This window comes from Odocoileus virginianus, chromosome 18, assembly GCF_023699985.2.
Source record: "Odocoileus virginianus isolate 20LAN1187 ecotype Illinois chromosome 18, Ovbor_1.2, whole genome shotgun sequence".
NCBI lineage: Eukaryota > Metazoa > Chordata > Mammalia > Artiodactyla > Cervidae > Odocoileus > Odocoileus virginianus.
Genome location: NC_069691.1, coordinates 21,977,168 through 21,999,745, shown reverse-complemented (window position 1 = coordinate 21,999,745; position 22,578 = coordinate 21,977,168). Strand labels below are relative to the sequence as shown.

The window sequence follows — 22,578 nt, the reverse complement described above, 5'->3', positions numbered from 1 at the left end:
GCTGTACCATTTTTATTCCCATTAGCAACATATGAGAGTTCTGTTTGTTCTGTGTTCTCATCATTATTTAGTATTGTGAGTTATTTGTGTGCATGTGTTTAATTTTTAGCTATACTATAAAATAAGTGCACAATGGCATCTCGTGGTTTCAATTTGCATTTTGCTGCGCCTGAATTTTTTTTAAAAGGGTCATTTTAGAAAAAAATTATTGATACTATTAAAGAACGAATAGATCATAAAAAAAGATTTAGAGTTTCCCCCCCAAAAAGTGATAAGATATTATCACAGTGTTTGCTTTTGCCATGTGGTGTATAGTCCGGGCTTAGTAACTCAGTCGTGTCCAACTCTGCAACGCTACGGAGAGTAGCCTTCCAAGCCCCTCTGTCCATGGGGACTCTCCAGGCAAGAATACTGGAGTGGGTTGCCATTTCCTTCTCCAGGGGATCTTCTGGACTCAGGGATCAAACCCAGGTCTCCTGCCTTGCAGACGGATTCCTCACCATCTGAGCCACCAGGGAAGCCCTAGTGCCATATTATCTTTTCCTCAAGATACTGTCCCAGTTCTGCCACTTTGTTACACTGAAATCTGATCTCCCAAGATCTGATGCTTTATCCAAAACAATGGGGGTTTGGAGGACATCAACAGTTGTCAACTTTGGCTGAATATTAAAACCACCTGGAAAGATTAAAAATCCTGATGCCCACACCACACCCAAACCAGAAATTAAACTGTATCAGAATCTCCAGGGATGGGACCCAAATGTCAGTATTTTTAAAGCTTCTTAAGTGATCCTATGGGCAACCAAGGTTGGGAACTGCTCAAGTAATCTTTAAATTTTTTCAAATCCCCAAATGCTAATAGTCTAATTTGGGCATTCTCAGGCATATCTGAGTTAGGCCCACTCTATTGGAGTCAGATAATTCTCTGTTGGGGCGGGGTGGGTGAGGGCTCTCTTGTGCAACCCTTGCTTCTACCCATCCCATGCCAGCAGCACACTCCCACCTTATGCTGTGACAACCAAAAATGTTTCCAGGCCCTGCAAAATGTTCCCTGGGGGCAAAATCACCCACAACTAACCACTGCTCTACTGCATGCCACAGTAAATCAAACACAATTCAGTAGCATTTAAAAGCTGTTATAATTCATAGCTCCTCCGTGTTTCATCCTATCTACTAATGTCTCCAACTTAAATTTTTATTAAACGAAGAAACTCTTATTTCCAGACATTAATTTTGATGTTGCATTGCCAACAACCAGCAGAGGGCACCTCTAAAGATTGGCTGATACTTCTCATTTCTTCTGAGCTCCTGTGGGCCAGTGGTAAGATAAAGGCACAAGCAGACAGCCTGGCCCCACAGGCCGTGTGTGTGGGACAAGAGAAGGATACGGAGGGAGACAGGGCTGAGGGCTGAAGAAGAATCTGAGGAGAGAAAAGATAATACAAGAGAGCCAGGGAGTTGGCAGGCCAAGTAGTCAGATGCAGGCCACTGAACTGGAAATTCATTCCAGAAATTAAAAAGGTTTCCAGCTTCGTAGAGAGCTGAAGTCACTTTCAGTTTCCTGGAAATGACTAGAGAGGGTATGGAAAACACCTAAATGCCTTCCTCTTTTTGCCTAAACTAACCCAGCTGGGCCTGAAAAGCAGCAAGTGAGGAGAGCATGAACATCTTCTCCCTACCTGTGACCCTGTGAGAGAGCCCAAGATATTATGTTGAAGCTGCCACCATGTATCACAATTTAAAAGTGCTATAAAAAGTTCCACTCAGGGAATACCATCTGGTTTTCCAGAGGGTCTAAAAGTTCTATAAGGTCCTCTCTCCAGACTCTTGTCACACTAGCTTTGGTTATTCACTCAGTCTTCTTGTGAGCCGTGAACTCTTTTAAAAATAGGTCTTCTAAAGTCAGCTTTGATTACACACCCCATCTCATTTACCAGCAGGCTTGATGTTCCCTCTGGCTTACTTTTTTCTGACGACAACTTTGTAAACTCCTCTCAGAGGAGGCTTGGCCTCCTCTCAACAGTACTAGCCTGGCTAGAACTCAAATGGCCCAAATAGTTCTAGCCTGACACCTCTCTGTCCTTGGGCAAAATCAGAGGGTACTCATCTTATAGAGACAACAGCCACCTGAGGGAATGTCCTTTTTTATTTTTCAAAAAAAAAATTGAAATAATGCATATGCAAAGGAAACTTAGATGTAAATTACTATGTAAAAGAAGCATCTTCAAGAGTCTCTCTCTATACAAATACAATTATCTTTGGAGGCAACAGATATTAAACTTTAATCTAAATTATTCTTTGGAATAGAGTTTAAAATACAGATTAAGAACTTGGGCACTGGAATCCAGCAGGCTAGGAGTCAGCACTGGTCCTGGAACCTACCAGCTGTGTGACCTTCAGTATACTATTTAATACAGGTGTCAGTTGCCATCACTAAAAAATGGGGATCATTATAATGTAATTTAACTCAGTTATTTCATGAGGGTTAAATGAGGTAATGTATATAAATTCCTTAGGAAACACTCTGGGTCACAAAGCATGCATTTTTGATTCCTGTATCTAAGAATCTTGTAATAATGTCTTTTAAACATACACTGGGTTTTAAAAATCCTAAATGCTTCATGACCATTTTGATTTGTGAATTATGTTTATTTGCCAGTTTCAACATATATTCAGTTCAGTATAAATGTCCCTAAAAAGAGTAATAAAATATTAAAGTAGTCCAATACCTTATTTTACAGATTAATAAAGTTAATCCAGAGGCGTTAAAGGCTGAACCCAAGAAGGTACAGCTGATCTCAGGGCTGGGAGAACTTCTATTCTTTAAAGAAAATGTTGGAAATTTGGTTCTGAATCCATTCTTAAGCCAACTTCTTATTTTGAATGTAGTTCATCCCAATTTAATAACATCACTTGTTTCACAGATGACAAATCTTGGTAAATTATAAACTAGAAGCTTTGAGGTCAGTTGGGCCCAGATTTGAATGTTGATTCTGCCTCTTAAAGTAAAAGATAACTGTGGCCTTGGGTTGAGCCCAGTACCAGCATACAGTCAATGATTAATATTGGCTGGTAAAACACAAATTAATATTGTGAAGAGTACTGGGCTTTCCTTATTCATATTTTTTAGTAAGAATAGAGCAGAATATAAATATGCCCAAGAGTGGATTGTTTATGCCTAAAATCTAAAAGACAGTGGAGAGAAAATATTAACACTTTGAGACAAAAGCTGGAAATAGACATTAAAGGACAGTCCAAATGAATGATTATATAATTTGGGAGTGATGTAGATTATTATTTATTTAGAAGTTATAACACACTATGAGTGCCTTACACTCTGCAAATGAATAGACTGTTCAAATGGGAGGCTTTCCTGGTACAAACATTGCAATATTGGAAAGATTTGTCTTTGGGCTCCATTTCAGTATATTTTTCCATTTGCTGTGCAGATACCTGGGCCACTCAGATGATATCTTATTCTTTCTCTGGGAAGAATGCCAGATATTTCAACACACTATTTTCAGTAGCTTTGTGGCACCTCAACTCAAGGCTTTCAGCTGGCCTAGTTGGTCAGAATGTGATAGAGGGGCATCACTATAACAGCAAAGAAAGAGAACGCACACTCAATGTCCACACTTGGTTAATTATGGCTAATTTAATTACAGTACATCCAGAGAATGTCATGCAGCCCTTAAAAGAATAACATAGATCTATCTGTGCTACTACGGAAAGACATCAGTAAAAAATGTTCTGCAGTCCAGGGCCACTCCTCTCGGTCCTAACCTCAGCTGCAGCTATGGGGACAGTGTCCAGGCATGCTGAAGGCTACCCAACTCAAGTAACAGCTGCAGTTTCAAGCTCTCTTCCAGAGCTTTTGTCAAAGGTGAGAAGCTTTCTCAGCCCTCCCAGAGCAGACCAGAAGAGCAGGGGAATTAACCTCTTGAGGCAACCCTTAGCAAATGGGGTTGCCTTCTGTGTTTTAGAGGGACAATTCTGAAGTGTGTTCTACATGGAGACTCTATCTTAGAGTCTCCATGAAACTGGTCCCTAGGTCCACTGTACTAGTCAGCCCAAAGATCCTGGTTTTTATTGGTTTGCCCTCCTCTATAATATTCTTCCTGTATTTCATTCCAGCTTCTTGAAATTAAAAGAAAGAAAGAGAGAAAGGGAGGGAGGAAGAAAGAAGAAAAGAAAGAAAGGGAGACAGAAAGGGAAGGAAGGAAAGAGGGAGGAAAAAGGAAAAGACACAACTACCTATGCCCATGCCCTTTACTCAGATTCTTTTGAGGGGGAACCCAAATCTCAATAAATTCTCCCAAATTTCTGAAAAAAATCAAGATGATGTTCACGGGAAGAAGGTGTGAATCAAGCTGCATAACTGGATACATGGTTGTTCCCATTTGTGTGGGAAAAACACAACAAAACTGTGATATGCACATAGGATTATATATACTTAGAAATAAGATAAGAGCTATGGAGGGGATCACACCACACTGTGACAGTGTTGCCTCTGAGACTGAGATAGTTAAAGAAAAAGGAGAAGGAGACTTGCCATTTTAATTTTTATACACTTCTGTATTATTTCAACATTTAAAGAATGTTACTTATGTAATTAAAAAATAAGTTAAGGCAGAGGAAGTAGTAGTTTCCTTGTTCTTGAAGCATCTAGCTTCCCCTTTAAGCCATAAGGTGTATTGTAGAAAAAGGAGTAACCACACAGACATACAACCACTTCTCTTTAAGACACAACTGCTGAAAATCCCAACCCAAACCATCTTTACAGAGAAATCACACACTAGATAAAAATTCTTTTGGAAATACCCATCTAATGCAAGGTGAATTAACTTCTTCAGATTTAGTCTAAAGGCCTCCAGTGTAATAGAGAATACAAATTTTTTTTTTCAAACTGAACTGCTTTAATAGTTCAGTTCAGTCACTTAGTCGTATCTGACTCTTTGCAACCCCATGAACCGCAGCACGCAGGCCTCACTCCCAGAGTCTACCCAAACCCACGTCCATTGAGTCGGTGATGCCATCCAACCATCTCATCCTCTGTCGTCCCCTTCTTCTCCTGCCTTCAATCTTTCCCAGCAGCAGGGTCTTTTCCAGTGAGTCAGTTCTTCGTATCAGGTGACCAAAGTATTGGAGTTTCAGCTTCAGCATCAGTCCTTCCAATGAACACCCAGGACTGACCTCCTTTAGGATGGACTGGTTGGATCTCCTTGCAGTCCAAGGGACTCTCAAGAGTCTTCTCCAACACCACAGTTCAAAAGCATCAATTCCTCGGCGCTCAGCTTTCTTCACAGTCCAACTCTCACATCCATACATGACCACTGGAAAAACCATAGCCTTGACTAGACAGACCTTTGCTGGCAAAGTAATGTCTCTGCTTTTTAATATGCTATCTAGGTTGGTCATAACTTTCCTTCCAAGGAGTAAGCGTCTTTTAATTTCATGGCTGCAGTCACCATCTGCAGTGCTTCTGGAGCCCATAAAAATAAAGTCAGCCACTGTTTCCCCATCTATTTGCCTTGAAGTGATAATTAATAATAGCTTTAATAGTAGGTTAAACCTTATAAGAAACTGATGAACAATTCTCTGAAATGGTTGCACCATTTTGAGTTGTCTGTCTTTTTTATTTAAGCTGTTCTGATTGGTTTTCTTAAGATTTTTACTCTGACAACTAATGATATTTGAGTATCTTGTCACCCAATCATTCCTATATCTCCTTGAAAGTCTTCCCAAGGCTTTTTCCTATTTTAAAATGGGCTTTTTGTTTCTATTGTGGATTTCTAGTTCTTTACATATTCTGGATACAAATCTTGTTGGATACATGTACCTCAAATATTTCCCCCAATCTGTGGTTTACTTACTCATTTTCTTAATGGTATTTTATTTTGGCTGCACAGTGAAGCCCGAAGGATCTTAGTTCACCTACAAGTGATGGAACTGGGCCCCAGTAGGAAAGCACTGACTACCAATGAATTCCTGTTAATGGTATCTTTTGATGATCAGAATTTTATTTTAATAAAGTAGAACATCAATTTTTTAATTTTATGATTTGAAAATGTCTTCCCATGTTCTTTTAGAGGCTTTCTAGTTCTGATTTCATATTTAGGTCTAGGAGTTATTCATCTATTTATATCCACACAGATTATCCATCCTAGTCTATGTATAGGAAGCTTGCTCTGGATCATGCATCTTTATGACTCCTATAAGAACATTCCCACATTTCTGGAGGATAAAAGGCACATGAAGTACACTTAAATTACACCAGTCATCCCAGCCAAGAATATTCTAGAGTAGGCTGGTGACCTCCAACAAATATGAGTAAGCACAGCCAAGATCACCTAAGCTCAACCTGAATCAGGTAACTACATAGACACCTACAGCTACATAAATGCTTATTTTGAATGCTTATGAGATCTGTCATTCTTTGTTCTGAAACATTATTGTGTCAATAGAAAATAGATACCTAGAAGTCTGTTACTACTATAACAAAAATTAAAAATGTGGCACTTAGCTTCAGAAATGTGACCCATGTTTTGTGGCGGAAAACTATTTGGTAAAAGCACAATATTTGGTAAAAAAAAAAAAATTGGTAAAAGCTGTGATAACTTAGAAGACAGAAGATGTACCCAATGAACACTGGGACTTGAGCAAAGAGATTTTTAGGAAGAATACTGAAAGTATCAAATGGCTCTTACTAGCTGCTGCAGATAAAAAAGCCACCTCAAGAAAGAGAAGAACTCGGAAAAGAACTGGCCAGTGTTCAGGAAGAATTTATATAGACTCTAGTAGGGAAGATGGCAGAGGAATAGGATGGGGAGACCACTTTCTCCCCTACAAATTCATTGAAAGAACATTTGAACGCTGAGCAAACTTCACAAAACAACTTCTGATCGCTAGCAGAAGACATCAGGCGCCCAGAAAAGCAGCCCATCATCTTCAAAAGGAGGTAGGACAAAATATAAAAGATAAAAAGAGAGACAAAAGAGCTAGGGATGAAGACCCGTCCCGGGAAGGGAGTCGTAATAGAGGAAGTTTCCAAACACCAGGAAACCCTCGCACTGGCGGGTCTGGGGGAAGTTTTCGAATCTCGGAGGGCAACCTAACTGTGAGGAAAAATAAATAAAACCCACAGATTACATGCCTAAAAGCAACTCCCAGCAGAAAAGTACCCCAGATGCCCGCATCCGGCACCAGCAAGTTGGGGCGGAACGGAGAGGAGAGGGCGGCATTGCTTAGGGTAAGGACCTGGCCCGAATGCCCTGAGGGCAATTGGAGGGAGCTAACATGAGATAGCAACTTAAACTGTGGGACAGCAAGAGAGAGAGAAAATTAACCGGCCTGAACACACTGCGGGCGCATTCACAGAACAAAGGATGAGCAATCCCCGAGTAGAGCTAGCCGGTTGCAGACCAGCCCATCCCCGCTGGAGGCAGGAGGCAGGGGGAGGGGAAAGGGGCAAACTCAGCCCCAGAGATTGTGTCCCCTACCAAACTGCAAACAGGCTCCCAGTTTCTAACCAAAGACTTCCTGAGATTCTGGATGGTTGACATCTGCTGGGAGGGTCGCGGCTCAGTGTGCACGGAAACTGAGGCAGGGACCGCGGAGGGGAGAAGGCGCACCGCACCCGGGGAGAGTGTGCCCGTCAAGCTCCTGGCCGCCCGAGCTGCCCCAGCCAGGGAAGGCACAAAACGCAGGCCCAACCGACTCTGCGCTTTTGTGGAATACCCGAAAACTGGAACTGCACGTCACGCAGGGCCCGCTCCCTATAGAGCAGCCTGGAGCCTGAGCAGTGTAGACAGGGAAAGCACACACCGCGAGCGGGGGCAAACCCAGTGTGGCCGGAACACTGCGAGTGCTCCCCACACACGCCAGTGACATTTGTCTGCAGCGCCCCTCCCTCCCCTCAGCACAACTGAACAAGCGAACCTAAACAAGAGACCACCTCCGCCGGCCTGTGTCAGGGCGCAAATTAGACACTGAAGAGACCAGCAAACAGAAGCCAAATAAACAAAGGGAACCGTTTCAGAAGTGACCGGGGCAACATATTAAAATCCCTGTAGTTAACACCAACTACAACGGAAGGGGCCTATAGATATCGAGAAGCGTAAGCTGAAACAGGGCTATCTGAAGCTGAACCGAACCCACACTGACCACAACAGCTCCAGAGAAATTCCTAGATATATTTTTACTTTTTTTTGGTTGCTGTTGTTTGTTTTTTAATTAAAAAAAATTTTTTTTATTTTTCTCTTTTCTTTAAAATTCCCTATTACTCCTCTATTACTCCTTAACTTTCATTTTCATATATTTTTACTATCTTTTTTAATTAAAAATTTTTTTCTTTTTTTATTTTTTTCTCTTATTTTCTTTTTAAGTCCTCTATTACTCCTCTATTACTCCTTAATTTTCATTTTCATTTCACTATAACCTTGGAAAAAAAAAAAAGAGGCCCCTATTTTTAAATGGAACTTCATATATTTCTTAAATTTTTTGTGTTTTTAATATTGTATTTTTAAGAGTCTAACCTCTACTCTAGATTTTTAATCTTTGTTTTTCAGTATTTGATATCAATTTTGGACATTTAAGAATCCAATAATCAGTACCCATTTTTACTCAGGAGTGTGTTGATTACTCTCTCCCACTTTTGACTCTCAGTTTTCTACCTCAGAACACCTCTATTTCCTCCCTTCCCCTTCTCTTCCCAATCTAATTCTGTGAACCTCTGTGGGTGTCTGGGATACGGAGAACACTTTGGGAACAGAGAACTGCGTAGATCTGTCTCCTCCTCTTGAGTCCCCCTTTCTCTCCTCCTGCTCATCTCTAACTCCCTCCTCCCTCTCCTCTTCTTCATGTAACTCTGTGAATCTCTCTGGGTGTCCCTCACGGTGGAGAATCTTTTCACCATTAACCCAGAAGTTTTATTATCAGTGCTGTATAGTTGGAGAAGTCTTGAGACTACTGGAAGAATAAAACTGAAATCCAGAGGCAGGAGAGTTAAGCCCAAAACCTGAGAATACCAGAAAACTCCTGACTACAGGGAACATTAAGTAATAAGAGACCATCCAAAAGCCTCCATACCTACACTGAAACCAACCACCACCCAAGAGCCAATAAGTTCCAGAGCAAGACATACCACGCAAATTCTCCAGCAATGCAGGAACATAGCCCTGAGCATCAACATACAGGCTGCCCAAAGTCACACCTGACACATAGACCCATCTCAAAACTCACTACTGGACACTCCACTGCACTCCAGAGAGAAGAAATCCAGTTCCATGCACCAGAACACCAACGCAATCTTCCCAAACCAGGAAACCTTGACAAGCCAATCGTCTAACCCCACCCATGGGGAGAAACCTCCACAATAAAAAGGAACCACAGACCACCAGAATACAGAAAGGTCACTCCAGACGCAGCAATCTAAACAAGATGAAAAGGCAGAGAAACACCCAGCAGGTAAAGGGACATGAAAAATGCCCACCAAGTCAAACAAAAAAGGAGGAGATGGGGAATCTACCTGAAAAAGAATTTAGAATAATGATAATAAAAATGATCCAAAATCTTGAAAAAAAAATGGAGTTACAGATAAATAGCCTGGAGGCAAAGATTGAGAAGATGCAAGAAATGTTTAATAAGGACCTAGAAGAAATAAAAAAAGAGTCAATTAAAAATGAATAATGCAATAAATGAGATCAAAAACACTCTGGAGGGAACCAACAGTAGAATAATGGAGACAGAAGATAGGATAAGTGAGGTAGAAGATAAAATGGTGGAAATAAATGAAGCAGAGAGGAAAAAAGAAAAAAAGAATCAAAAGAATGAGGACAACCTCAGGGACCTCTGGGACAATGTGAAATGCCCCAACATTCGAATCATAGGAGTCCCAGAAGAAGAAGACAAAAAGAAAGGCCATGAGAAAATACTCGAGGCGATAATAGCTGAAAACTTCCCTAAAATGGGGAAGGAAATAGTTACACAGGTCCAAGAAACCCAGAGAGTCTCAAACACGATAAATCCAAGGTGAAACACCCCAAGACACATATTAATAAAGTTAACAAAGATCAAACACACACACAAAAATATTAAAAGCAGCAAGGGAGAAACAACAAATAACACACAAAGGGATTCCCATAAGGATAACAGCTGATCTATCAATAGAAACCCTTCAGGCCAGAAGGGAATAGCAGGACATACTTCAAGTAATGAAAGAGAATAACCTACAACCTAGATTACTGTACCCAGCAAGGATCTCATTCAGATATGAAGGAGAATTCAAAAGCTTTACAGACAAGCAAAAGCTGAGAGAATTCAGCACCACCAAACCAGCTCGTCAACAAATGATAAAGGATCTTCTCTAGACAGGAAACACAGAAAGGCTGCATAAACGTGAACCCAAAACAACAAAGTAAATGGCAACGGGACCATACCTATCAATAATTACCTTAAATGTAAATGGGTTGAATGCCCCAACCAAAAGACAAAGACTGGCTGAATGGGTACAAAAACAAGACCCCTATATATGCTGTCTACAAGAGACCAACCTCAAAATAAGGGACACACACAGACTGAAAGTGAAGGGCTGGAAAAAAAATATTTCACGCAAACGGAGACCAAAAGAAAGCAGGAGTCGCAATACTCATATCAGATAAAATAGACTTTAAAATATAGGCTGTGAAAAGAGACAAAGAAGGAACACTACATAATGATCAAAGGATCAATCCAAGAAGAAGATATAACAGTCATAAATATATATGCACCCAACATAGGAGCACCACAATATGTAAGGCAAACGCTAACGAGTATGAAAGGGGAAATTAACAGTAACACAACAATAGTGGGAGACTTTAATACCCCATTCACAACTATGGATAGATCAACCAAACAGAAAATTAACAAGGAAACACAAACTCTAAATGACACAATGGACCAGCTAGACCTAATTGATATCTATAGGACATTTCACCCCAAAACAATCAATTTCACCTTTTTCTCAAGTGCACACGGAAACTTCTCCAGAATAGATCACATCCTGGGCCATAAATCTAGCCTTGGGAAATTAAAAAAAATTTAAATCATTCCAGTCATCTTTTCTGACCACAGAGCAATAAGATTAGATCTCAATTACAGGAAAAAAAATCATTAAAAATTCAAACATATGGAGGCTAAATAACACGCTTCTGAATAACCAACAAATGATAGAAGAAATCAAAATATGCATAGAAACGAATGAACATGAAAACACAACAACCCCAAACCTATGGGACACTGTAAAAGCAGTGCTAAGGGGAAGATTCATAGCATTACAGGCCTACTTCAAGAAACAAGAAAAAAGTCAAATAAATAACCTAACTCTACACCTAAAGCAACTAGAGAAGGAAGAAATTAAAAACCCTAGGGTTAGTAGAAGGAAAGAAATCTTAAAAATTAGGGCAGAAATAAATGCAAAAGAAACTAAAGAGACCACAGGAAAAATCAACAAAGCTAAAAGCTGGTTTTTTGAAAAAATAAACAAAATTAACAAACCATTAGCAAGACTCATTAAGAAACAAAGGGAGAAGAACCAAATTAACAAAATTAGAAATGAAAATGGAGAGATCACAACAGACAACACTGAAATACAAAGGATCATAAGAGACTACTACCAGCAGCTCTATGCCAATAAAATGGACAACTTGGAAGAAATGGACAAATTCTTAGAAAAGGATGACTTTCCAAAACTGAACTAGGAAGAAATAGAAGATCTTAACAGACCCATCACAAGCAAGGAAATTGAAACTGTAATCAGAACTCTTCCAGCAAACAAAAGCCCAGGACCAGATGGCTTCACAGCTGAATTCTACCAAAAATTCAGAGAAGAACTAACATCTATCTTACTCAAACTCTTCCAGAAAATTGCAGAAGGTAAACTTCCAAGCTCATTCTATGAGGCCACCATCACCCTAATTCCAAAACCAGACAAAGATGTCACAAAAAAAGAAAACTACAGGCCAATATCACTGATGAACATAGATGCAAAAATCCTTAACAAAATTCTAGCAAACAGAATCCAACAACATATTAAAAAAAATCATACATCATGACCAAGTGGGCTTTATCCCAGGAATGCAAGGATTCTTTAATATCTGCAAGTCAATCAATGTAATACACCACATTAACAAATTGAAAGATAAAAGCCATATCATTATCTCAATAGATGCATAAAAAACCTTTGACAAAATTCAACATCCATTTATGATTAAAACTCTCCAGAAAGCAGGAATAGAAGGAACATACCTCAACATAACAAAAGCTATATATGACAAACCCACAGCAAGCATTACCCTCAATGGTGAAAAATTGAAACCATTTCCCCTGAAATCAGGAACAAGACAAGGGTGCCCACTCTCACCACTACTATTCAACATAGTTTTGGAAGTTTAGGCCACAGCAATCAGAGCAGAAAAAGAAATAAAAGGAATCCAGATAGGAAAAGAAGAAGTGAAACTCTCACTGTTTGCAGATGACATGATCCTCTACGTAGAAAACCTTAAAGACTCTACCAGAAAATTACTAGAGCTAATCAATGAATACAGTAAAGTTGCAGGATATAAAATTAACACACAGAAATCCCTTGCATTCCTATACACTAACAATGAGAAAACAGAAAGAGAAATTAAGGAAACAATACCATTCACCATTGCAACAAAAAGAATAAAATACTTAGGAGTATATCTACCTAAAGAAACAAAAGACCTATACATAGAAAACTATAAAACACTGATGAAAGAAATCAAAGAGGACACAAACAGATGGAGAAATATACTGTGTTCATGGATTGGAAGAATCAATATTGTCAAAATGACAATACTACCCAAAGCAATCTATAGATTCAATGAAATCCTTATCAAGCTACCAATGGTATTCTTCACAGAACTAGAACAAATAATTTCACAATTTGTATGGAAATACAAAAAACCTCGAATAGCCAAAGCAATCTTGAGATGGAAGAATGGAACTGGAGGAATCAACCTGCCTGACTTCAGTCTCTACTACAAAGTCACAGTCATCAATACAGTATGGTACTGGCATAAAGACAGAAATATGGATCAATGGAACAGAATAGAAAGCCCAGAGGTAAATCCATGTACCTATGGACACCTTATCTTTGACAAAGGAGGCAAGGATATACAATGGAAAAAAGACAACCTCTTTAACAAGTGGTGCTGGGAAAACTGGTCAACCACTTGTAAAAGAACGAAACTAGAACACTCTCTAACACCATACACAAAAATAAACTCAAAATGGATTAAAATCTAAATGTAAGACCAGAAACTATAAAACTCCTAGAGGAGAATATAGGCGAAACACTCTCCGATATAAATCACAGCAGGATCCTCTATGACCCACCTCCCAGAATATTGGAAATAAAAGCAAAAATAAACAAATGGGACCTAATTGAAACTTAAAAGCTTTTGCACAACAAAGGAAACTATAAGCAAGGTGAAAAGACAGCCTTCAGATTGGGAGAAAATAATAGCAAACGAAGCAACAGACAAAGGATTAATCTCAAAAATATACAAGCAACTCCTCCAGCTCAATTCCAGAAAAATAAATGACCCAATCAAAAAATGGGCCAAAGAACTCAATAGACATTTCCCCAAAGAAGACATACAGATGGCTTACAAACACATGAAAAGATGCTCAACATCACTCATTATCAGAGAAATGCAAATCAAAACCACAATGAGGTACCATTACACGCCAGTCAGAATGGCTGCTATCCAAAAGTCTACAAGCAATAAATGCTGGAGAGGGTGTGGAGAAAATGGAACCCTCTTATACTGTTGGTGGGAATGCAAATCAGTACAGCTGCTATGGAGAACAGTGTGGAGATTTCTTAAAAAACTGGAAATAGAACTGCCATATGACCCAGCAATCCCACTTCTGGGCATACACACCAAGGAAACCAGATCTGAAAGAGACACATGCACCCCAATGTTCATCGCAGCACTGTTTATAGTAGCCAGGACATGGAAGCAATGTAGATGCCCATCAGCAGACGAATGGATAAGGAAGCTGTGGTACATATACACCATGGACTATTACTCAGCCATTAAAAAGAATTCATTTGAATCAGTTCTAATGAGATGGATGAAACTGGAGCCCATTATACAGAGTGAAGTAAGCCAGAAAGATAAGCACCAATACAGTATACTAACACATATATATGGAATTTAGAAAGATGGTAATGATAACTCTATATGCAAAACAGAAAAAGAGACACAGATGTACAGAACAGACTTTTGGACTCTGTGGGAGAAGGCGAGGGTGGGATGTTTCAAGAGAACAGCATCGAAACATGTATATTATCAAGGGTGAAACAGATCACCAGCCCAGGTTGGATGCATGAGACAAGTGCTCGGGGCTGGTGCACTGGGAATACCCAGAGGGATGGGGTGGGGAGGGAGGTGGGAGGTGGGATCGGGATGGGGAATACATGTAAATCCATGACTGATTCATGTCAATGTATGGCAAAGACCACTACAATATTGTAAAGTAATTAGCCTCCAATAAAAATAAATGGAAAAAAAAAAAGAAAAATAATCTAGTAGGACCAGAATTTGTTAAGTTGCCAAGTGAAATTGTTTTTCTTGTGTAGCTTTTCAAGGCAGTAAATGGGTTTCAAATTAAGAAACAGCCTCAGGATACAGGTTAAATCAAGGATGGGGCTGTGAAATTTTTGTTGGGACCTCAGAAAGATGCAAAGTAATATAGAGTAGATCCCTCAGTGGGAGAAAAAGGTACCTGGGCCTCCCAGAAGCCTGATATGACATTCCAAAATTAGCACTGATTCAGTCCAAAGAGTGGTATGTCCCCAAAAGAATCTACAGTATGTTTTTCAAAACATGGAGTTAAGTCAAGTTATAGAAAACACAAATTACTGAGATAGTTTTAATGGAAAAAGTAGCCACCAGGTAAAACTAAATATGATACTGTTCAAAATATGAAAAGGCATCTTGGCCTCCTTCACTAGACAGAAAGCAGACAGAAAAAAATTGTTCAGCGAACACACTCTCTAACATCCTTTCCAGAAGAGGTCAAGGCAAGCATTGGAAAGTGTGGATGCCTATCAGAGAGCAGAGCCAGGAGCTGTAGAGAATAGACTTGCAAGCCATTTCCAGGTAGCAGAACCAGGGTCTGGTTAAAAAATATTTCTGAACTTTCCTGATGGTACAGTGGATAAGAATCTGCTTGTCAATGCAGGGGATGTGGGGTTCGATCCCTGTTCTGGGAAGACTCCACATGCTGCAGAGCCACTAAGTCCATGTGCCACAACTACTGAGCCCACACTCTAGAGCCTGTGCTCTGCAACAAGAGAAGCCACTGCAGTGAGAAATTCTCACACTGCAACTAAAGATGATCTGGGAATGAGTGTGAAATGCAAGGTATTAAAAGAACTTCTCTGTCTGTTTAAGCTGTTGCCCCTAACTCAATTCAGTCATTATCATGATCATCATCACCATCACCACCACCATCACCACAATTTCTCTAAGTGTTCAGTATGTAACAGGATTCTGCTAAATGCTTTACATATTTATTTTAATTAGTCCTTGCAAAAGTCTTAAGAGGCAGGCAATATAATCCTCATTTTATATGTAAGAAAATTGAAGCTCAATTTCTCTCCTCTAACGTCACCAACTCCAATTCTTCCCTTAAGTTTTGCCTCAGAAATCACTTCCTCTAGGAAGCCATCACTGATCTCCAATTTGAGTTTGGTGGTGGTACCTCTAAATGCCTATGATAACTTCTGCATCTTGATTATTACACTTATCACATTGTAAAACCAGGTGATGTCTTTCTATGTCCATATGGCTCTTCCAAGACTCTAACCTCCTAGAGGACACAAACTACATGATATTCATCTTTGTAATCCTAGTGCTATGCACAGAACCTAGTATAAAGCAGGTACACTATAGATATTGAACTGGTTTGTGGAAGAGGAAAGGCATGACAGGAATAATTATTAGGTCCAGAGCATACACATGCCCTAAACCACAAAATTCATGAAAGACCAACTAAAACCTCTTGATCTGATTAAACAGTTCAGAAACAACTACTTTTTTTTCCCCCTCCAGTAGCACAGTAGGGATCTTCATAGGCATACTACCACAGATCAGATGTCAGGGTCCCTGTGCTAGAGCCGGCTGGAAAATATTTATAGAGTCTATAAAGAGTCACTCTTGGCACCCTGGTCATCACCTGGCCCCCCAGAGAAAAGAGGCATACTACACTATCTGGAGAGACTACATTCACTGCATTTTGTAAGTTTAATAGCTTTTAATAGAAAAGTGGCCAATTATTTATTTGTCCCTGAAAAGGGGAAGGAATTTGAATACTGATTCTATACCAGGCACTGCCCTACATATTTTTATTTCACTTAAAGACAAATATTGCTACAAACTCAGAGAAAGACCTGACTGCATTAATTGTAGAAAATAGAACTGTTTTCAAATTTCCTATCTTCCCCTGGCCTGGAATTTTGTGGACTAGCATCCTGGAAGCAATTTATAACAGTAATCCTTCACTGGACTCTGACTTAACCTCTATACCAACTAAGTATGGTTTTAAATATCCAAGAGTTTGACATTTTCCTTTTCACTCTCCTTCTTACATATCTCTTAAATTGAGAAAGTCTGTGCCCATTTTCTCTGAATCTAAATTAAATGTACCTCTCCTTTGTATTTTTCTCTGAGAAGAGAGTTTTAGTCAAAAAAAAAAAAAATTCTAGATGGCTATGCTTTGTAGAATGACATACTGGCAGATCATTTTATTGTTCCTAGCTTAATTTCTCAAGTTCAAGTTAATTTGGAACTAATTGTTCTTCCCAGACTAAAGTATTTCCCAATACTTAACTGGTCTTTCAAGATTTTTTTCCCCTATAATCTTAAATAATTTTGAGTTACCAACTTGGTGCAAGAGAGGAGTTCAGAAGTCTGGGTCATACATATATTAGGAACTAGCTAATTCCTTTGGCTAATTGGAGCTAAAATTAACTTAAGTCTCCCCTTTGCAGCAGAGAAACCACAGGGTGTTAGATGAAGCAGAGGAGCAAATACAGTCTGATGGTAATCTAGTGGAAAAGTAATCACAAATACCTTTTGTTCTTTTCCTTGATATTTTTTTCTTCCTTAGAATTCTACCTTTACACTATTTAATAAATATGTCAAGAATTGTGTGTCATGTTGCAGGAGGGTAGTAATACACAAAGAAATATTCAATATACTCTTTTCCCAGATGAAAGAACTTAAAAAATTTAAAGCCTCTGGTAATTCATAGAAATAAATGTTAAAAAGGGACAGATATCTAATATCATCAACTGTCTTTCAAAGCAACAAAAGAAAAGTCATCTTATCAAACAGAATGCACATTAAAGAGAATAAATGTTTATTTATATTTGTAGAAGCTTATAATAATATTCTCTACCACAGACACTTTTTAAAAAATTTATTTTAATTGCAAGCTAATTACTTTACAATATTGTGGTCGTTTTTGCCATACAATGACATGAATCAGCCATGGGTGTATATGTGTTCCCCATCCCAAACCCCCCTCCCACCTCCCTCCCCATCCCATCCCTCTGGGTTGTCCCAGTACACCAGCTTTGAGTGCCCTCTTTCATGCATCAAATTTGGACTTGGTGATCTATTTCACATATACATGTTTCAATGCTATTCTCTCAAATCATCCCACCCTCGCCTCCTCCCACAGAGTCCAAAAGTCTGTTCTTTATATCTGTGTCTCTTTTGCTACCTTGCATATAGGGTCGCCATTACCATCTTTCTAAATTCCATATATATGTGTTAATATATTGTATTGATGTTTTTCTTTCTGACTTACTTCACTCTGTATAATAGGCTCTAGTTTCATCCACCTCATTAGAACTGATTCAAATGTGTTCTTTTTAATAGCTGAGTAACATTTCATTGTGTATATATATACCACAACTTTCTTAATCATTCGTCTGCTGATAGACATCTAGGTTGCTTCCATGTCCTGGCTATTGAAAATAGTGCTGTGATGAGCACTGGGATACATGTGTCTCTTTCAATTCTTCTACCAGAGACATTTTTTAAAAACAGCACTTGGGAGTCTCAAGAAATTAGAGCAAGGATAAAAAAACAATTAAACATGAAATAAGTAAGTTAAATGATCCTCTAATTATAGAAATGGAAGAAGTTTTAACACTAGTTGTATCTTAGGGATCAACACCAAGATTATTTAACACTATATATATATATTAGTTATATATAATTCTCTGACTTGATGAAATGCAACTAGATGGAAATAAACTAAAGAAAGTAGTCTCAGGCTTTTACTCAAAATATATTAATTTAGGATGGTGGCCTCAAAGAAATAAATTATAAGCTCAAAAAAAGAAAAGAATCTGCATCTTTAATACTTAAAAAAAAATCAGCTCCAAGTTTGCAGTAATTTTGAGGCCAGAGAGAAAAAAAATAAAATACTAATAAATACTATTATTTGATGTTTTCATAAAGGTATTGAAAATAAGTACTTTCCCTGGTGGTTCAGACAATAAAGAATCTGTCTGCAATTCAGGAGACATGGGTTCAATCCCTGGGTAAGGAGGATTCCCTGAAGAAGCAAATGGCAACCCACTCCTGTATTCTTGCTTAGAGAATCCCATGGACAGAGGGGCCTGGTCAGCTTGGTCCATGGGGTCACAAAGAGTCATACATGACTGAGTGACTAATACTTTTACTTTTCACACTGAAAGAGAATATAACTTTATTTTTCCACAAAAAACATGACGCATTTGCCAAACCTGAATGGAAAGGACTCCTTAGCTGGACTCTTAACACTATCCGGGCTTGAGTTCATCTATCTAGTTCAACTCCTGGCTCTGCTACTTACAAGCTGTATGACCTTTGTGAAGGTAAAAAACCTACCTTTGAGTGATACAATATGTGTTAAGCAACTAGCATAAAGCTTTGCACATCAAAAGCTGGTAATGAATATTAACAAATATTATTTTATAACTGCCTGTAATTAGGTGAGAGAACAAAGCACTATACTTTGGTTCAGAAGAAGACAATGAAGAGGTGTGCCCAGAGAGAAAAAGGAATGCCTTGAAGACTCCAAGGGAAGAGAGTGAAACAAAATCAAAAACCTGAGTCAGTTCCAGGCTACCTTGGAAGAGAATCAGGAAAGCAGAGTAGAAAAAGCAATTCTAGAATGAGCTGAAGACCAACTTGGAAACCAAAATGAAAAACCAAGGGTGATGGTAAGATAACAGCAAGTCAGGTTTTAGGAGTCCCAGTCAAGTAGTTAGGACTCAGAAATCCAGGAGAAGGTGCATTAACAGCTTCCCTGCATAAAAAATAATAATTCCTCTGAGGTAGTTCAACATTTACTGCTGTTGAAGGCACCAAACTCCAGTAGCTTTGAGTCCATAACAATTGCTACATCAAGGCACTTCATTTCATGTAGGTAACACAATTGAGTTAGAAAACATTTAGGGGAAAAAAATGTTTCCTAGAAAAGGGATTAGAAATCCTCACTGTGCTTATTAAATAAAAAATTCCAACCATGGTATTATATTTTAGAGGGTAAATAAATTTATTTACCAAACTGAAAATATTCAAATTGTATATAGATAAGGCTTCTCAAATTTTCTGTGATGAAGGGCTAGATTTTGTTTGATGCTTTGTTTTCCCAGTCAATTCTGGACCATTATGTAGCCTAATTATATGTGTCAGGATACATAACTATAGATGTTAGGCATGTGCTATGAGTAGTATGCAGCTCATAACACATGCAACTCACCAAGTGAATTCAACACCTCCTAAAGTTGTCTCTCCTCTGTTCAAAAAACAGAGTCCACTGATCACGTGCTTGATGTCCCAGAAATGTCACTTTATAAAAAAATTTCTAAATTTTAGACTCAGTTCAGTTCAGTTCAGTTCAGTCACTCAGTCGTGTCCGACTCTTTGCGACCCTAATAATCGCAGCATGCCAGGCCTCCCTGTCCACCACAAACTCCCCGAGTTTATACAAACTCATGCCCATTGAGTCGGTGATGCCATCCAGCCATCTCATCCTCTGTCACCCCTTTCTCCTCCTGCCCCCAATCCCTCCCAGCATCAGGGTCTTTTCCAATGAGTCAACTCTTCATATGAGGTGGCCAAAGTACTGGAGTTTCAGCTTCAGCATCAGTGCTTCCAATGAACACCCAGGACTGATCTCCTTTAGGATGGACTGGTTGGATCTCCTTGCAGTCCAAGGGACTCTCAAGAGTCTTCTCCAACACCATAGTTCAAAAGTGTCAATTCTTCAGTGCTCAGCTTTCTTCACAGTCCAACTCTCACATCCATATATGACCACTGGAAAAACCACAGCCTTGACTAGACGGACCTTTGTTGGCAAAGTAATGTTTCTGCTTTTTAATATGCTATCTAGGTTGGTCATAACCTTCCTTCCAAGCTGTAAGCGTCTTTTAATTTCACGGCTGCAGTCACTATCTGCAGTGATTTTGGAGCCCCAAAAAATAAAGCCTGACACTGTTTCCACTGTTTCCCCATCTATTTCCCATGAGATGATGGGACCAGATGCCATGATCTTAGTTTTCTGAATGTTGAGCTTTAAGCCAACTTTTTCACTCTCCTCTTTCACTTGCATCAAGAGGCTTTTTAGATCCTCTTCACTTTCTGCCATAAAGGTGGTATCATCTGCATATCTGAGGTTATTGATATTTCTCCCAGCAATCTTAATTCCAGCTTGTGCTTCATCCATCCCAGCGTTTCTCATGATGTACTCTGCATATAAGTTAAATAAGCAGGGTGACAATATACAGCCTTGCCGCACTCCTTTTCCTATTTGGAACCAGTCTGTTGTTCCATGTCCAGTTCTAACTGTTGCTTCCTGACCTGCATACAGGTTTCTCAAGAGGCAGGTCAGGTGGTCTGTTATTCCCATCTCCTTCAGAATTTCCCACAGTTTATTGTGATCCACACAAAGGCTTTCGCATAGTCAATAAAGCAGAAATAGATGTTTTTCTGGAACTCTCTTGCATTTTTGATGATTCAGCAGATATTGGCAATTTGATCTCTGGTTCCTCTGCCTTTTCTAAAACCAGCTTGAACTTCTGGAAGTTCATGGTTCATGGTTCACATATTGCTGAAGCCCAGCTTGGAGAATTTTGAGGATTACTTTACTAGCGTGTGAGATGAGTGCAATTGTGCAGTAGTTTGAGCATTCTTTGGGATTGCCTTTCTTTGGGACTGGAATGAAAACTGACCTTTTCCAGTCCTGTGGCCACTGCTGAGTTTTCCAAATTTGCAGGCATAGTGAGTACAGCACTTTCACAGCATCATCTTTCATGATTTGAAATAGCTCAACTGGAATTCCATCACATCCACTAGCTTTGTTCGTAGTGATGCTTTCTAACACCCACTTGACTTCACATTCCAGGATGTCTGCCTCTAGGTGAGTGATCACACCATTGTGATTATCTGGGTTGTGAAGATCTTTTTTGTACAGTTCTTCTGTGTGTTCTTGCCACCTCTTCTTAATATCTTCTGCTTCTGTTAGGTCCATACCATTTCTGTCCTTTATCAAACCCATCTTTGCGTGAAATGTTCCCTTGATATCTCTAATTTTCTTGAAGAGATCTCTAGTCTTTCCCATTCTGTTATTTCCCTCTATTTCTTTGCATTGATTGCTGAGGAAGCCTTTCTAATCTCTCCTTGCTATTCTTTGGAACTCTGCATTCAAACGGGTATGCCTTTCCTTTTCTCCTTTGCTTTTCGCTTCTCTTCTTTTCACAGCTATTTGTAAGCCCTCCTCAGACAGCTGTTTTACTTTTTTGCATTTCTTTTCCATGGGGATGGTCTTGATCCCTGTCTCCTGTACAATGTCATGAACCTCCATACATAGTTCATCAGGCACTCTGTCTATCAGATCTAGTCCCTTAAATCTATTTCTCACCTCCACTGCATAGTCATAAGGGATTTGATTTAGGGCATACCAGAATGGTCTAGTGGTTTTCCCTACTTTCTTCAATTTTAGTGTGAATTTGGCAATAAGAAGTTCATGATTTGAGCCACAGTCAGCTTCTGGTCTTGTTTTTGGTTACTGTATAGAGCTTCTCCATCTTTGGCTGCAAAGAATATAATCAACCTGATTTCGGTGTTGACCATCTGGTGATGTCCATGTGCAGAGTCTTCTCTTGTGTTGTTGGAAGAGGGTGTTTGCTATGACTAGTGTGTTCTCTTGGCCAAACTCTATTAGCCTTTGCCCTGCTTCATTCTGTACTCCAAGGCCAAATTTGCCTGTTACTCCAGGTGTTTCTTGACTTCCTACTTTTGCATTCCAGTCCCCTATAATGAAAAGGACATCTTTTTTGGGTGTTAGTTCTAAAAGGTCTTGTAGGTCTTCATAGAACCATTCAACTGGCTTCTTCAGCATTACTGGTTGGGGCATAGGCTTGGATTACCGTGATATTGAATTGTTTGCCTTGGAAACGAACAGAGATCATTCTGTCATTTTTGAGATTGCATCCAAGTACTGCAT

General features: G+C 39.3%; 1 long non-coding RNA gene across 1 annotated transcript in view; it reads right to left on the bottom strand.

Annotated features, from left to right (window-relative positions):
- Nucleotides 1-3,282: 3,282 nt before the first annotated feature.
- LOC110125811 (uncharacterized) overlaps nucleotides 3,283-22,578 on the bottom strand; it is a 75,499-nt gene continuing 56,203 nt past the window's right edge. Inside the window, exon 5 of the long non-coding RNA XR_002310189.2 lies at nucleotides 3,283-3,594. This is a non-coding gene — a long non-coding RNA (uncharacterized lncRNA). The remainder of the gene's footprint in view (nucleotides 3,595-22,578) is intronic.